Source organism: Brienomyrus brachyistius, unplaced genomic scaffold, assembly GCF_023856365.1.
Source record: "Brienomyrus brachyistius isolate T26 unplaced genomic scaffold, BBRACH_0.4 scaffold187, whole genome shotgun sequence".
NCBI classification, from domain to species: domain Eukaryota; kingdom Metazoa; phylum Chordata; class Actinopteri; order Osteoglossiformes; family Mormyridae; genus Brienomyrus; species Brienomyrus brachyistius.
Genome location: NW_026042462.1, coordinates 4,858 through 16,968, shown reverse-complemented (window position 1 = coordinate 16,968; position 12,111 = coordinate 4,858). Strand labels below are relative to the sequence as shown.

General features: G+C 45.7%; 1 non-coding gene across 1 annotated transcript; it reads right to left on the bottom strand.

Moving 5' to 3' along the window:
- Nucleotides 1–276: 276 nt before the first annotated feature.
- Nucleotides 277–348, bottom strand: trnad-guc (transfer RNA aspartic acid (anticodon GUC)). The gene has a single exon. It is a non-coding gene; the product is annotated as a tRNA-Asp (tRNA).
- Nucleotides 349–12,111: the final 11,763 nt, after the last annotated feature.

Below are 12,111 nucleotides of genomic sequence, written 5' to 3'. Positions count from 1 at the left end.
TTTATTCTGGGTTTAACAACCATGAGTTTATGACGTATTTTACATGATTAGTTGGCGACTGGACCTTATTGTTTATATCTCTTATTAAGGATCCATCCATCCATACATCAATTATCAAAACCACACACTTACAATCCGAGTCTAGTTTCATATGCTGCGCTGCTGAGCGACCCGCAGAATATTATGCATGAGTACAAGTCACAAGCCCCGTTTCCACTAACACGGGGCCGGTTCTAGCTTGGTGCCTTTTGAGACCGAGGCAAAAAGATGCAGACTCTCCCCGTCGGGGAATCGAACCCCGGTCTCCCGCGTGACAGGCGGGGATACTCACCACTATACTAACGAGGAGATGTACGCGCACTACTTTTACATCTTCAAGATAAACAGCGGATGACTACTAACATTTGCGAGTAATCAATGACTGAGCTTCATGTCATGACCATGGTGCTCAAGAGAAGAAAAAATACATAATGTACGTCCACTGATACCAGAACAACCATATAGCTTTATACTAAGACGATGATTAAACGGAAAATTCCTTTACAAAACACTGCCACAAAATCATAGTTTCGCAATATTACATCGTGCAACGGGACACAGTGTAAGTACGTGAAGTCGGTAATTAAATCAAGAAAAAAAAGTGAGAGGAAAAGAATACTTTTCTATTATCATATTTTTCTAACTGGCCAAACTGAGTCATATTTTGATTATACACACTAACAGAAAAACAGTGCAAATCTCCGGTAGTCCGTTTCACTTGCGCTCCGCTATGGGGCAGTAACAAGCAGAGCTTAAGTGTGGAAGGAAAAAAAAAACACAGGACAGCATCAATCCCAACTTCACAAACGCCGGAGATCGAGATGCTGTAAGCATGACAATTAACATCTTTATCCAAGGGAACAGCTGCAAGACACAGATGCCGCGCCTAACAAAGGTAGGATCGATTCCGAAGTTCAGGCATTTACAGACGCGGACTCTTCTGGAGTTGATTTTTTTCGGGAGATACGCATCAACTTCAAAAGTATGAACCGCATTATATCTATATCTGTTATGACGTTGTAGCTATTGATACTGATGCATCACAAAAATAATTTAAATGTTTTTTCATTCTGACATATGTTCGTGTCGGACGAGGATTTTATTATATGAGATAAGTTTTAAATGAAAACTTTTTTTAATCTATATGATTAATTCTCGAATCTAAGCCAGACTTCACATAAATCATTCATTCATAAATATAATGGAACATACAACATCCAGGTATCCATGAAATTTATGATCAGGCTATACGTTTGTGATAACAACAAAACAACACAACATGTATATTTACAATATATGGGCCTATTGTTTAATATTGCCTCCAAATTATAGCCAGACAATAACGCAATAGGCCGACATCAAACTATTTTCATGTAAAACAAAAGTGCTGGCAGTTTGCTTGTGCTTACAGACCCCGCCTTGAGCCCATCCAGAAAGATCCCAAAAATAACCGACAAGCAAAGGTTGTAACAATCTGAGCATGTTTAGTTTAATGTAATCAGGAGCCGAATTAATAACGCGAATAAATGATCAAACCGAAAGTCTGTAGTCGGGAATATCCGATAACGTCTTTGACGTGCAGTTAAGATAGTCAGAGGAAAAACCTTGTAGTTTACTTATATATATGCCTAAATATATGAGTGTGTCTCTCCGGTGATTTAATGATGAATATAACGATTACATATCAAATCACACATTAAGCAATTATTATATTACTAGGTTGAACGTTTTCACTATGTCTGTCGTCACCTTGATTTCACGATTTTGACTATTCTTCTTATCCCAGATTGAACAAGTCATTGTGGCGATGCAAGATCCCGACATGGGGATAAAGATGAAGAATCAAAGACTGTTAATCACAGTGATTCCACATGCGATGACAGGTGCACGATACATATTTTACTTTTTAAAAATAATTTTTCGTGCCGCCCGGGTTGTCTTACACCCGGCCGTGCAGTGTCCCGGGGGCCGGGTCCTAATGGTCATTTAAGCCCTTCACAGGAAAGCCCATACATCGGCGGTCTTCGGGAATCCTGTGCATTAAGACTGTCATCGATCTCCTTGCGCTCATATTTATTTATGTAATTTATTTATCGAGTTCAGCGTTTTTGATTTATGACGGCTTAATGCATTTCTCGACTCTAACTAGATGCCTTCCTCGCTATGCCTTCCCAGGAAATGATATCGTGGAGTGGCTAATTCAGAAGTACTCCATCATGGAAGAAGGTAGGGCCGAGAAGTATGTAGGGAAGCGTTACCTGGTGCTCTTATGTGAGGTTAATCGATTGTTTTTTTCCCTTCGTGACGACGATGGCGCCCCTGCTGGCGAAAGACGTCATCAGGTTTTTTTTTTTTTGTAATAAAATAACAGAAATAAACGAGTCTTTTGAATAATAAATACAAATGAAGTAATAGAATTTGTCATCCATACAACAGATTAGCCTAGCTGCATTTATGTGTAAGCATATGCAATTCACGTGTCTGACAGAAGCATGTTCTGTTCCATTGATATTGCTGAGCCTGTGAATTAATAAATGTCAGAATTGAGCTTGTCCATAACATAGACACCCCATTCGCCTGAAGCTTTTGGGATTTTCTTCCCCTGGCGTCAATTTATCTGCTGAATTATTTATCTTTCTGCTGAGAGGCTATTAGTACAAATAATCTGTAGGCCAGTCCCGAGTCGCGCCGCTACGCATGCTGAGCTGTACGGTTTGATAGTCCCGATGCAAACTTCGCTGATAGCCAGAGGCAGTCAGTCATGCCTGGAGAAATATCGCTATCCGTCTCCCTCATTATGCACTTCTGCAAGACGCTGTTGTCCTGAATTCCCGGGCGATGCAGATGAGGTTTTAAATAGCAAGGGAGCAGATTTCCCTGATTTACAGCCCAGATTGGAAAAGAAGTCGGAATGGAAAGGAGGGGACTTTTAGGCAGTAGATGGCAGATGCATTAACAGACTTGAATGGGCAAAAAACCTGTTGCCCCGGTAAGCAGTTACCCCTCCCTGTAAACACTAGGCTTCCCCCTAGCAGCGCTGTTGCTGCGCCGGTCTGAAACCCCCGGGAGCGCCTGACTGCCAATGGCCGCGGAGGCAGCCGGAAAGTGGAAAGTCCCAATTACTCGTAATTAATTATAGTTCCGATGAGGAATGCACCATCCCCGCGGCTTATTCTGTGCACCATGTCAACGTTTTTTCCAGTTACTTGCTATACCGTAAAATAAAATATAATATGCCTACTCAGTTTCTAGTTATCGTGTGTTCTACTGTATTCCACTGACAAAAATTTAGAGAATTACTATGCCTAAATCTGGGCTACGAGTAGTGGATTTGTTTGAGCTTTGAGTAGTTTACGTGGAAATGAGTGACCACTTTGTGTGTTTTCAGAGGCACTTCATGTGGGGAATCTGATCGTGAAGCACGGCTACATTTACCCCCTAAAGGACCCCAGGACGCTCGTCCTGCGGCCCGACGAGACGCCGTATCGCTTCCAGGTAACCTAAAACCACGGTTTCTTCAGATGGAGGGCAGCGCGAGAGGGTGGTGGCCATGTGGGGGGGCACGCATATCGAAACTATTCGTTGGAGAGACTGCGGAATTACCGTGTAGGACAGTATTTCTCAATCTGGTCCGGGCTCCAGAGCTGAGAGGGTGCAAAAACGTAGACTGTCTGGTAGGGAGCTGGGAGGGAGCAAAAACGTGGATCATCTGTGTGTCGCCGAGGACCGGATTGGGAAACACTGATGTATGAGAACCAATGCCAGTTAAAGTAGCAAAATGCCTTCCACCCGCCTTGTCCCTGACATGTTAAATCACAAAGCACCTTTGTCACGCTGCTTCTGAATAGTTTCAAATGACAGCATCTCCTTTTTGCTAGACTCCGTACTTCTGGAGCTCTCAGCAGTGGCCAGCCTCCGAGCTAGATTACGGTGATTACCAATTATTAATCATGTGCTCGCCTATTACATCATTACTTCCCTTTACTAGAATAATAAAAAACACAGTTTCTTGCCATGTCTTTCTTTTGCTCTTCTAAAGCGATTTATTTGACTAAGAAGAATATCAGAAAGCAAGGGCAGCTGATAGACTATGAAAAGGTAAGAGAAAATTTTTATTTATGTACATTTCAATGCTATTCTTATTCGCTGGTCTGAAGCATTGCTTGATGAGATCATGTGATAGCTGAATGCTCATGGGAGTTTTACTTACACAAAATATTATGAGGGTAGAAGGAAAAATGATTGGTTCAGAGAGATAACCAATTAGATTGTACATGAGGTGGATCCGAGCAACTAGAGGAGGCAGGAGCAACCAATCAGATGTCTTGGTCCTGCCTCCTCTGCAATCTGATTGGTTATCTATCCGAACCAATCATTTTCCTTCTGCCCTCAGAACATTTTTGTGTAAGAAAACCTCCCACCAATTATGCACATAGTAGGATCGCACATAGACATCCACCAACTTGCCGCCATGTTGCGTCAGGGTCAACGCATTTTAGGTTCTCATCAGTAAGAGGGTTTGTGAATCCGACACTGCCAGCTGATATCCTGGGAGGGGTTCGGCCTGTGAGTCATAACGTGAACCCATGCAGCAACGCAGCCAGCCGTGCGACCTGGCAATGTCGCATTTAAACATCGTCTCCGCAGGACAGCTACAACATGTTGCACAAACGGATCAACCACACCTGGGACTTCGTGGTGATGCAGGCGAAGGAGCAGCTCAGGTAAACCCCACCCCAGCCCGGGAATACTGTCGCATCGAGCTATGAAATCAATTTCATAAATGCACACAAGGGGACAGATGAGAATGGATGAATAAATCTCGTATTAAGAGGATGATGATGTTACCTAAATTAAAAAGTAACATGGTGTGTGGTCATAATTTCCCTCCTATCTGTTAAATCAGACCTCAGCCTAAACACTAGAGTCGGAAATCCATTTCTAAGTGAAAAAGGAAACAGAAAAATGAAAACCCTACCTTGCAGTTCAGTGATTACCGCTATATGCTAATTACCCAGTATGCTTTCTGACTCTCCATCGACTGCTCTGCTCCTACCAGGGCAGCCAAACAGAGGCGCAAGGCGGACCGCATCATGCTGGAATGTCAGGAACAGGCCTACTGGCTCGTCAACAGACCGCCAGTAAGCACCTCCCCCGAAACCCCTGACTCCCTACATCTGCCCCGGCGAAAACCCAGTATGCTGTGATTAGAGTAAAGCACACACTGGGTAAACCTGAACTCAATGCACCTTGGCAGCTCGAATATCGCCTCAGGCTGGGGGCGATTCTAGGATTTTTTTGAGGTTGTGGGGCAGAGTGGTGGCTCTGGGCCTAGGGATCTGTGCAAGCAAGTGGAAGGTTGTTGGTTCAAATCCTGTGAATGCCCAGAGTGATTCTACTCCGTTGGGCCTTTCAGCAAGGGCCTTAACCTGCAATTGCTTTGTCCTGGGTATGACATTAATCTACATGCAGGCCTGTTAGGAGATCCTTCAACTTACAGGGGAAACTTGGCAGGATTGGCAGGAAGGCATAGGCAGGGTCCCATTCCCCCACAGAGAGCTGGGGGGTTGTGCAGTTCTCTCCCACGACAACGGGTTTGTTCAATGAAGGAAGGCAAAGGAAACATCTGTAAGGACATATGGAACATTTCCGGTATAATTTTCGATCTCCGTCATCTCCAGAGCATTGAGCTCAGCAAAATTCACGGGGGGGGGGGGGGGGGGGGGAGTTTTATCTTCGTTAAGTAAGACACACAGAGTGTCTCCATGCATACTTTGTGGGGGAGGAATATATCACTTCAGGCCTGATAACCCACTACTGCTTCAGTGTGATCATGAAATATTTACTTAGCTGGGAAGAAGCCTATGTTCTGTGGGACGAGAGCTTTCAGAAGACAGACAGGACAACAGGCTGCGGGAATGAGCAACTGCACCCTCGCTGAGTGTAATTTGGAGTTCATGAATAACACAGGAGAGTGGAGAATGAAAGTGTGGGACAGGAGCAGAGTGTGGTGTGTATCTGGCTTAATCCCGGCCGTCACTAGGGCCCCTTTCTGCTGGGTGCGCAGCATCTCTCAGGGCTAATAAGCATCAGCGTTTATGTGGGCCATTATCCCCATCCGGGGCGGCATCAGGAGGTGGGAATGGCAGCCACGCAGCTGCGGATCACATCCTAAATTCAGCTTATTTTGCAGATGTACCTTTTATTGAGACTAGAGCAGTTGGGGGTTTAGGGACTTCTCTCAGGGGTCCAGTGGTGATGTCACTCTGCTGACTGTGGGATTTAAACCGGCAACCTTCCAGTCATAGGCGGCGACTGCCAACCCGCTCAGCCACACACCACCTTCATTGATGAAACCCACCGTTTTGACGCCAATTAGACGGAAACACAGTTGAGCCAAAAACCACGCAGCGTAGGGCCCCCCAGTCAGGTGCTGCTCGTGTTTAAAAGGCAGGGACGCTCTGCACTCTGGTACGGCCAGGTGGACGGGGGAAGCTGGGGGGGGGGGGGGGGGGGTTAAAACCAGCAAATGACAAAATGGCCGCTTCCTGCCTCCTTTCTCTTTGCCCGAGAAACACGAGACGCATCGCTAAGACTGGTGATGCTTGGATCTGGGAGAGAGGAGTGCGAAGGGACTGGGAGACGGCCTGAAGCTAAAATGCAGACATGCTGTGTTTGCGTCTCCCCCCCCACCACCCCCCCACTTGTTGGGCCTTTTAAACGAGCTGGAAGAGGATCCCACCTCCGGAATACCGGATCCATTATCTGACCTCTATTCCTGCGGCTCAGGCTTAATGCTGCATGTTAGCGGAGAGATAATGGATGTAATTGCAAATAGCAGCGTAATAATTTGCCAAATAGTCTCTCTGCTGTTAAGTCCTGAGCTGATCTGAAGCACTTTAATTGGGATTTAAGGAAACCATGTTAAATCAGATTGCATTCAGTATCGACATTTGGTTAGTTTATTCTGTAAAGCAGGGTACCCCAGTCCTGATCATGGATACTGTGTCACCGACTGGCCCTCCAGGACCGAATGGTCCTTTTGGAAAGCTGTCACACTGTCCCCTACTGGGCAGTGTCGCCATGGGCTGTACCCAGTGGCATCATGGGAAATGTGACCAGTAGTGCTAAGGGGTATTAATGCAGCGTTAGACCGGCGTCAGTCTGCTTGAGAGAAACGAGCTCACTCTTCATCTGAAGTTCAGCTAAGGATTTCTCACCCTCTGATTTTCTGCAGCCGGGAACATTCAGCGTTCAAGAACAAGGCCCTGAGCGAAGGAACCGGCACAACTCCCGAGTCCAGCTGGTCTGAGCTTTTTATTAAGCATATACATTTTTTCCGTAATGCCAGTACCTGCTGTTTATCGCCTCTGTCAGTCACAGGACCGGATCCGGGCAAACAAGAGAGCCGCTCGGGGCCTAGATAAGATCAAAGTCATGAAGAAAAAATATGTATATTAATATCTATATATATATGGCAGCTATAGGCAGAATAGGCTGTTGCCTTGGGCCCCCAAATTACCCAAGGAAGTGAAGTGATAATCAGTGTTTTTGGTGGGAGGGCATCCGAGGGAAGCTCGTGTGTGAGTGTGACAGCACTTCGTTGTGCTCATCTTTCTGTCTCACTTCTTCCTCACTTCCTGCTCTCGTTTTCCATGCTAACGTAAGTACGTCAGCAGTCCCACAATACATACTCGTAATAGTGCTATATTATTCATGGTTTCTAGACTGGATGTCTGCTTAGTAAAGCCAGGAGCTGAGTGTGAGCAGAATTCCTACTGTCTGATTCCTTGCATGTGATTCGCTCGTGGGAGTTTTACCCTCACAAAAATGTTCTGAGGGCAGAAGGAAAAATGATTGGTTCAGAGAGATAACCAATTAGATTGTAGAGGAGGTGGGTCTAAGGAACTAGAGGAGGCAGGAACAAGACATCTGATTGGTTGACCCCCCCCCCTCCTCTAGTTGCCTGTATCCACCACTTCTACAGTCTGATTGGTTATCTCTCTGAACCAATGAACCTTGTGCCCTCAGAACATTTTTGCGCAAGTAAAACTCCCATAAACATGTGGCTTATATCATGTTTAGAGACGGTTTTGTTTCTTCCTTCTTTACAGAACAGAACGCGGACTACTACAAAAGAGAGGTAAGCCTGAAAGAATTTAGAGTGAACCTATTTCAGCTGATGGGATGGTTGCCAAGAACAACCAAAGAGGGTGATTAAGTGGGCTCTTAAGAATGCTGTCATAAGAAAATTGCTTCGGAAGGATCTACATCTGTGTTGTCGTTTTCTTTTGTTGGCTCTCAGATATTGACAAATTCTGTTTAAAGGTACAACAGCATGGCTCTTATCAGGGCTTGGATGTGTACCATGCTGTGCCTTTTTTCTGACTCTTATATTCCCCGTGTGATTTTTCATGGCTCCCGACACCAGATTGAACACATCAGGAAATCCCTGGGCCGCTCGAGGGTCAAGTCCTCCATCTGCCTGGAAAGGTTGGATAACAGCCTCCCCCACCTACCCCCCCCCAACACCTGTGATTCAGCCTCAGTCCCAGCATAGCTGGGGGACCACTGGTTCGACACCAGTCCACATTAGTCCCTAACTGGGGGATATCTCTGGGTATTCTGTATACTGTGCCTCTGATTGGTGGGGGGGGGGATCTATTTCATGTTAATTCTGACAAAAATGCTGGGGACTGCTCTTTGTGAAAATCTAACCTCGTTATTTCGTTCTTTCGTCCATCTGCCCATCCATCTTTCACCATAAATCTCAGAGTCACACATATCCTGGATTAATGATGCCTAACTAATATTGAAACCGGTTGACTATTAAACTGAATTGAACTGTATTTAACTGCAAATAATTACTTAATATTGATCAGAAGGTCGCCGGTTCAAGCCTGGCTTCAGCACACTTGTGGGTCCTTGAACAAGGCCCTTAACCCCCAGGTTCCTGGGAGCCTCTACGGGCAGCTGCCCTTTGCTACCAAGCTTTCTCTCACCTATGGAGAGCAAGATGGAGGAGATGAAAAGAGAATTTCCTTATAGGGTTCAATGACGTATAATCATTTCGTCACCATTTCGAGCTCCAGTTTGCTGGAATATGCCAGCATTGAACCTGAATATTTGATGACTTGCAAGGATTATAGAAAGTAGGACTAAAACTGGGAATGGCTGGTCTTCTGTGTTCAGCTTCCTTAAGTTCAGCGAGCAGTACCTGAACCATGACCCCATGATGCAAGGCTGCCCCCCCAGCAACCCCTGGATAACAGATGACACGGCACTCTGGACGCTGAATGCCGACATGTGAGTGTGCGTTACCGCGCCCCATCCTGCCTCTTCAGGGCCACACCCCCAGAGGTGACTGTCGTCTCTTCACTTCCACGCCTCCTGGTGCAGGGTGGAGACACCCACCAAGCTGCGGGTGGAACGATGGGGGTTCGGCTTCACGGAGCTCCTTAGGGACCCTCTGGGACGGTGCAAGTTCAGGGAGTACCTGGAGAAGGAGTTCAGTGGTGAGCAGCATGTAGACCCCCCCGCCCAAGTAGATCAGCTTCATGGAGGCATCGTCAGCAAGTAAGAATCATATTCATTATTTGATCACTGCGGGCCTATTTGGGCAGTGTGTGACTCAGCAGATTGGGATTCATTGCAGGAGGTCATCAGCTCAAATCCCAGAGTCAGCTGAGTGACCTCACTATTGGGCCGTCGATCAGTTACTCCAGGGACTGACTGACCCTGCCCTCTCAAAAAAAAAAAAAAATAGGATCTAGCATCTGCTAAATTAATAATCATGATCCCTCTATGAAAGGCAATTCTCCTCCATATTGGCATCGTGATGAGCGCCTCCTGCAGGTAGCTGATGCATGCGCTGTTTCATTCACAGTGGAGAACCTCTGTTTCTGGGAGGCCTGTGAGGACATCCGGCACGGCGAGAGCGCTACGATCCCGCAGAAGGTGGAAGAGGTCTACAAGTGAGTGCGACCTTGTGGCCCAGTGGGACAGTTTGCATCCCAGTTGAATTTAGAGCAGGCCCTGATGTGGCACTTGCTTACTCCCAGTGGGACTGCAAAGCTCAGGCTCATCACTTCCTTCCCCCCAGGCAGTTCCTGGCCCCGGGAGCCAGCAAGTGGGTAAACGTGGACAGCAAGACCATGGAGAAGACCCTGCAGGGCATGAAAAGCCCACATCGTTTTGTCCTGGATGACGCCCAGATGCACATCTATTTCCTGATGAAGAAGGTAGGAGCATTAACTGTGCACAGCCATGAAAGTGGATGACAGCTTCATTAAAACGGGCTCTCGGCCTCTCCTCTCACCCTCAGGACTCCTACGCCCGCTATTTAAAGTCCGATCTCTACAAAAACATGCTGGCTAGAGCCATAGAACCACAAGAGACCAAAAAAAGGTAAAACTATTATCTTCTATAAAAGGGGTCTTTCTGTAATATATTCCATGTATTTTATATAAGGGGATAAGACTCATATTGGTGTGGGATACACACAGGTTCTGTTTCTGGGGTTGTTAACGATTAATTCCAGGGATTTTTGGGCTTAGTGTGAACTGCTGGCTTCAGCTTAGCTTCGTCACTAAGACTACACAGAGTTCTGTAATGTTAATTGCTTTTGCGTCCCCTGTGATGCTCTCCAGTTTCTGTTTGTAATTCCACGGTAGTCAAGGATTTTCCAACATGGCTGACTTAGAAAAGGCAGTGCCACAAGTGTTAGCGGAACGCTAACATGTTCTCCTTCCCATCATGCCCCAGTGTCTTTCCCTTTGTGAGACGCCAGCGGCACTCCAGCCGTAACCCTGCCCTTTTCGCCCAGGCCTTAGAGGACAACGGCAAGACCAAGTCCCTGGGGTCACCAGCAAGTCCCACAGCAGCCTGCTCTTCCTAACACTGCCTCCTGGGGGGGGGATGCACTCTGAGCTCACTGCTGCCCCACAGAGGCTGTTTGGGGGCGGTGCTCTGCTGCTCTATTTGACGCAGTCTTCCAGGATTTTTAACTTCGGATGTATTTTTATTATAGTGTCATGTTAAATAAGAACAGACTAAATTATGGTTTAGATCAGAAGTGAGAAAAGTCCTGTGTCTCTATATATAGGAAAAGTTTATTTCATTAGTAACAGACAAACCATAGTTGAGCCAAATATTGCCTTATTACTAAGTAATAAACATCTGCATACAACTTTCACTGAAACAATGGTTGTAATAGATAAATAGCCATTTAAAACTTGGCATTTAGCTCAGTGCTTATAATGTGGATTGTGTCCCATATTCCAGATCAAAACTGTGCAGTTTCGAACCTGCATCATGTCTGCTTCAGATTCCAGCAGCTTCTCTCATCCTTTGTTCATTTACTTCTTCAGCATTTCTCAATAAATTAAGCAAGTTTTTAATTCACCTTTAGTGGAATTCTGTCACTTAAATACCAAAATAGAATAACACAGGTGTCGTACTTTTCAACCATTTTTCTTTTGGCTTATAAACGGCATGTGCTACTCTGAGATCACTGACCTGCTGGAGATGTGGTTCGGAACCGCAGGTGACCTCGAGTTCTTTTTTTTTTCCTCCGTGGAGGGAATCAAACAACAAAAGAGATTAGCCAGAGATCCACCCTGCACGGACTTGCTGGTATGATGGGAACGGGACCTAGATTTACTGGAAGCACAAAGAGAGCAAACTAAATTCTGCCCAACAGACAGGCGGAACAAATCGCTACAAAAGGTTTCAGTCACCTGTCTCCCCTGCCAGGACAGCACCTCCCTCCCACAGCGCACCAACAATACATTATACTATTATACCGTGTCTTGGAAAAGTATTGGAATCCTACTTAGTGTTTTAAAAAGCAGCACATTTCTAAATTATCTATATCCCAGTCCCTGAAAGCTATAACTAAAGATTACTGAGGGTAAGATGAATCTCTGCTGCATCTCATAAGTTCATTAAAAATCGAAACTTCCTTTCTTTCAGAACTGAATTTTCTGCCATGTTGGTCTTTAAAATTGTCCATTCGGCTCCAACAAGCTTTCGAACTCCAGTTTGAATGAAATATTGGGCTGCGAATGTGAA